The sequence below is a fragment of the Pyxicephalus adspersus genome, chromosome W, assembly GCF_032062135.1.
Source record: "Pyxicephalus adspersus chromosome W, UCB_Pads_2.0, whole genome shotgun sequence".
Lineage (NCBI taxonomy): Eukaryota > Metazoa > Chordata > Amphibia > Anura > Pyxicephalidae > Pyxicephalus > Pyxicephalus adspersus.
The window spans coordinates 6,909,413-6,915,577 of NC_092870.1; positions in this window are offsets into that span (position 1 = coordinate 6,909,413).

Below are 6,165 nucleotides of genomic sequence, written 5' to 3' on the forward strand. Positions count from 1 at the left end.
CTCCAGAATTGCAGGATATATGTCAAACGTTTGCTCCTGATCTTCCTGGAGGAAGTGTAGGGAATCCCTGGCGTTCAATAGAGCTTGCACCAAGAGAAGTGAGAAACCTACGGGTTTATGTAGGAATCTTACCAGGGGCAAATCGAAGCTTTTTCCTGTTAGAGCCTGATCCCAAAATGGCTGCAAAGAACGGCTGGGAGATAATACCTGAAAGGAAAGACTATCATTTTAAATGTCCTAGAATAGATGTTGTTACTGTTCGGAATATTACTACATACCCAGTCATAATACCAGCCTGGCAGGACATGGCCTATTGTTATTCAGTTGAAACCATTACTTCCTACCCTGCCAAAGTTGAAAATCAAGAAACCAAGTTAGACTTTCACCTGGAGGATGCTGACAGTTCTCCAGAGCACAAGCAAATATTCGGTGAACAGCTAATGGAGTACAGTGATGTTTTCTCTACTGATGAAATGGATGTGGGATGTGCTAAAAGCATTCAACACACTATTCATATGACAGCTAGCACCCCTTTTAAGGAAAAAGATCTAGAGGGATACCTCCCAGAGATTTGGATGATGTTCGAGAGTGTTTGAAAAAAATGAAAGATCAAAACATCATTGTTGAGTCTAAAAGTCCTTATGCATCTCCAATAGTGGTGGTCAGAAAGAAAATGTGGGGTGAGAATATGTGTTGAATACAGAACTCTGAATCAACGTACTGTTCCAGATCAATACACTGTTCCTCGCATAGATGAAGCCCTTGATGCTTTGCAAGGCAGCAAATGGTTCACAGTAATGGACTTACGTTCTGGATACTTTTAAGTGCCTATGAGTGAGGGAAATCAAGAAAAGACTGCTTTTATTTGCCCGTTGGGGTATTTTCAGTTTGCTCGTATACCCCAGGGAATGAATGGCGCTCCATCAACCTTTCAATGTTTGATGGATCAAACATTGGGAGACCTTTGTCCCACTCAATGTTTTGTCTACTTGGATGATATAATTGTGTTTGGCTCAACCCTGGAAGAACACAATGTCACGAGATAAGGGGAGAGGAGAGGAACACCAGAGTGAAAACAGGAAGATAATGACAAGGGACTAGACCTCCAAGCTAGGGAGAGGAAAATGTTCACCACCTACCGAAACCCTAAATCTAGCTCTGACTCCTGTCAGTATGAATAGACCCTGAAGGTGGGAGGATTCATACACTGGAACCTAGACCCTAGGAGCCTTGAAATGCCCTAGGAGTAGTGACAGGGTATGAGAGTACTGGTTCCTTCCCAGATGAACGAACCAGCATCTCCCTGAGGCCTAGTAACAACAAGCAAAAGGTAACAACCAAAATACAAACAGAAGTAAACTTATCTTCAATAGAAAATGGATGAGCAGGAGAGAACCACACACCAGCTCTACCACCTCCAAGCAGAGAATATCAACCGCATGACCTGAAGTGTAAGGCCAGGCTACATAGAGGAATAGTAATGATAACAAGCTGCAGCTGAGACCAGAGGTGTGGTCATTACCAATAGCGTTGTTCGAATTTGGGTCGTCCTAATGTTCGACCCGAATATGGCTGTTTGAATTCGTGTCGACCTAACCCGAATTATGTTGAATTGGACGCCCCGAATTCGACCCTCCCACAATGCCTAGGGACCTTCCCCATGATGCCTAGGGCCCTCCAATAACAGCAGGGACGCTTCCCTCCATGTTTGTTGTGGCAGGCAGCCGTTTGGCTGTCTGTCATTGCATGCCACACAGGCAGCCATTGGCCTATATAAGGCCAGGGCGTGCCTGCATTTCCCACTCCTGACAGAGATTTGCTGATAGCATCACAACCTCTCTGTGCTGCTTGGCTTGCTTTGTCAAAGTAAAAAAAAGTGCTTTTACTTAGACTGTGTCACACTCACACTATTAGTCAGATAGATTGTTGGATTGTACTGTATTTGTGCAGTCCTGAAATCTACTGTACTCAGATAGGTAGAGTGTTTCACTGTTAGCTAGCTAGCTAGATAGATAGATAGATAGATAGATAGATAGACACATTGATAGATAGATAAATAGTCAGTCAGTTTGTTACATAGAGGCAGCCAGAGGCAGGGTAAAAAAATACAGATATTTAATTCTGATACCACTTGCAATCTATCAAAATAAATATAAAAATTTCTGTATTTCTGTAAAAAAAAATATAGATATTTAATTCTGATACGTCTTGCAATCTATCAAAACAAATATAAAAAACTGTATTTCTCTAAAAAAAAATACAGATATTTAATTTTGATACCACTTGCAATCTATCAAAATAAATATAAAAATTTCTGCATTTCTGTAAAAAAAAATACAGATATTTCATTCTTATCCTACATGTTATCTATCAAAAAAGACAGAAAAACTTCTGTATTTCTGTAAAAAAAAATACAGATATTTATTTTTGATAGCACTTGCTATCAATCCAAAAGGACAGAAAAATTAATGTATTTCTCTACTAAAAATACAAATATTTATTTATGAATCACAGCTCCATTACAAGTGATAAAGGCCTCAAAGTAGATAAAGGCAGAGGGCCCTGAGGGAGATGCTCGGTAAAAAAATTAGCCAGTTACACAGCTCCATTGCAAGTTATAGACCTCAGAGACAGAGTAGAGGTAAAGGGCCACTAGGGTGAGGAGTAGAAGGAGAAAGGCTGTGAACGTGCTCTTCCCATCAAGGTGTCAGCAGGCCGTGCAGCAGTTGACGACTAATCAGTACACTCTGCAGAGGGGGTGTTGAAGTCATTGCCGATCCAAGCCTTATTAATTTTAATCAAAGTGACTCGCTCGACATTTTCTGCGGAGAGCCGAATCTCCTTGTCACTCACTATGCCCCTAGCTGCACTGAACGCTCTTTCAGATAACACACTTGCGGCCGGGTAGGCAAGGATCTGAATGGCATGTTCTGCCAGCTCTGGCCACTGCTCAAGCGTGGATACCCAGAAGCCCAGTGGGTCCTGGCTTTGCAGGTTGCAGATGTCCCATGCAGAGCTCAGGTATTCCTGCACCATGACTGAGTACTGCTGCTGAGTGTCATTGGCAATTGCTGCACGACTGGCAGCTTGATTCCGCTGAAAAAAAGCCTGCATAGTTTGGCTTAGACGACCTTTGCCGCCCATGCCGACCTCTACTGCTGCTTAAAGCAGTTGTTTGGCTCCCATGGCTGGTGGAACTGCCATACGGATCCCTGCTGCTGCTGGCAGCAGGAAAGGCTGAGCACAAGTCCTTTACAAGCACTTCTTGTTAGTGCTGCATTTTAGGTCCCCTGTATTGGGGCAAAATCAGTTGTTGTATCTCAATCTTGTGACGTGGATCCAGTAACGTAGCAATCCAATAGTCGTCAGTGTTTGTTTTTATGTGTTGTATGCGTGGATCTCTGGCTTTGCACTCTTGCATGAAGGCTGTCATGTGGCTCAAACTACCCACAGCTGAGGTAATTCTGGAAACACACTCCTGTGGGTCGAACAGCAGCACGGGGTCGTCCACCTCCTCCTCCGCCTGGTCTTGCCACACAAGTCTTGCACATGTCCTCAATTTGCAGCCACTCTGCAGGGCTGAAGAAAGTTAGTGTAGGTATACGTCTGAAACGAACAGACTCTGCCACATAATCCACCACCGCTTTCTGTTGTTCAGCCAGCCGTTGCAGCATGTAAAAGGTGGAATTCCAACGTGTGGCCACATCACAAATTAACCGGTGCACTGGCAGGTTGAGATTTCGCTGTAAATCCACTAATCTGGCACTGGCTGTGTACGACTCAGGTGTTGAAAATTATGCACTCAGGTGTTGAAAATTAACATGCAATCAGGCGTGAGCAACTGAAACCAACAGACAGTGCACAGTGTGACAACACTGCCCCTATTCCTGAGTTAGAAGCTTCTGTCTGTATCACAAATTCATTTTTAAAGTCAGGGGTCATCAATACTGGTTGGGAACAAAGAGCCCGCTTTACAGTCTGAAACGTCTCCTCTGCTTCATTGTTCCATTTTATCATCACTGACCCGTTTCCCTTGGTGAGATCAGTTAAGGGAACTGCTATGGCTGCAAAATTGGGTATGAAGCATCTATAATAGCCAGTAATCCCCAGAAATGCCTTTACTTGTTTCTTATTTACAGTCTGTGGCCAGTTCTGTACGGCTTCAATCTTGGCAATTTGGGACTTGACTACATCTCTCCCAATAATGTAACCCAAGTACTTGGCTTCTTCTACACCAATGCTACATTTCTTGGGGTTCACAGTCAACCCTGCTCTCCTCAAATCATCAATCACTGACTGTACTTTGAGTAGGTGTGTCTCCCAGGGCTTTTCAGAAAAAAACCCTCTGTTCTGAGCGACCAGCTGTCTGTCTTTCCTTTTCTAGGCAAAACACACAACTAACAGACTTTGTAAGAGAAGTATCAACACCGCTGCTCATGTTGCACACCACACGGCTCCCAAGCACAGTATTGAGGTTTCCATTTACAACAGATTTGGTCATCTCTTCTCTGTCATACACTGTTCTTCCTGGTCTTATCAACCACTTCAAGTATACTGGGAATCACTGCATCTTTAGCGCCAACAACAGCCTCTGAGGCAGTAGCTACACTCTTGTCACTTGGCTTTCACAGTATGTGCATTTTCCTGGGACCACCCTGTGTGAACCGAACATGACAGACATAGCATTCATATCGCTTGTCCCCAGAACGAGTTCTTCTTGAGCTTCTGGGAAAAGTATAACTGCACTGATCCGATTGGAAAGTTTTCTTCACACTTTTCTTTTTAACTTTTGTCCGTTTTGGAGGCTTCCTATTTCCACGCACATTTTCAGCCTTCCCTTCCACTGGTGTAGCAACTCCTTCCCCAACATGCTTCTGAGTATCCTGTCCATCAGGCACAACAGTGATGGTTTCTTCCCTCTTTACTTGTCTTAATTTACAAAACTCTTCTTGCACCTTTTTGCAAACAGGGACAGCTTTTCCAATCTTTACTTCGCTTAATTTATGAAACTCTTCCCGCACCTTTTGGGAAACAGGGACAGCTTTTTCAATCTCTACTTCGCTTAATTTACTAAACTCTTCCCGCACCTTTTGAAAACCAGGGACAGCTTTTTCCAACTGCTCTTGAAGTAGAGCCCCTCTTTTCTCTAGGACTTCAGTAGACCAGTGTTTCCCAACCTTTCTTAGTCGCGGCACATATTTTACAATTAGAAAAATCCCACGGAACACCACCAAAAAGTCAGACACGTAAATTAGCTACCTGCTGCCATCTAGTGGAAGAGTTTTTTTTGGTTCTGCCTATCACTATACATCGCAAGGCACACTAGTGTGCCGCGGAACAGCGGTTGAAAAACACTGCAGTAGACTGTGTGAAGCGAGATATGGCACTATCGTGCTTGCTACTGTACTGGTAGGCCAAGCCCCGTTGCAGAGTGCCAACTTCTTCCTCTTTCTCTCTTGCCCCTTCATTGTCTTCATCATCAGATTCAACATCTCCTTCAACAGCCACCAAGCCACCATTGGCTCAGCTTCCATCTCAGATGATATAGAAGTATCCTTGTCAATCACTACAGGAATACTTTCTTCAACTCCAATCTCTGTTAACATGACAATACTTTCTATAGCCTTTACTGCACATATGACAGGGACACTTATTTCAGCATGCACTTTTTCACCTGAGACCACTGTAATTGGGACATCACCTTTGGATTCCTCCGGTTTCTCACAAGCTGGATCTGAAACAAGGCTGGCAATTTTATCTTCTTTAGACTCATCATCTTCCTTATTTTCACTCTCGTTGCTGCTTGGCCCATTTCCCCTTATCATAAATTATTTTCTGTGCTCCTTGAGCCTGTTCCATATGTTCCTTAACACTTGGCATGACTGCTGATATCCTGTCCTTTTCTCTTTTCCTACTACCTCCCCTATGCTTATGTCCACTCTACTGGCGTTTCTGCGATGGTCATCACTTTTACGTCTATCCCTGCTTCTACTTCTATCTCTACGATTCTTACGTGTGACACTCCTATTCCAGGTACATCTTACTTGGCGGGTTGGTGATGAATTATTACTGCTAGAAGAGCTGGTACTGTAGTCACTACTGCTACTACTACTGCTGCTACTTCTACTGGAGCTCCTTGATTTTCTAGCAGGCCTTTCCTTCACT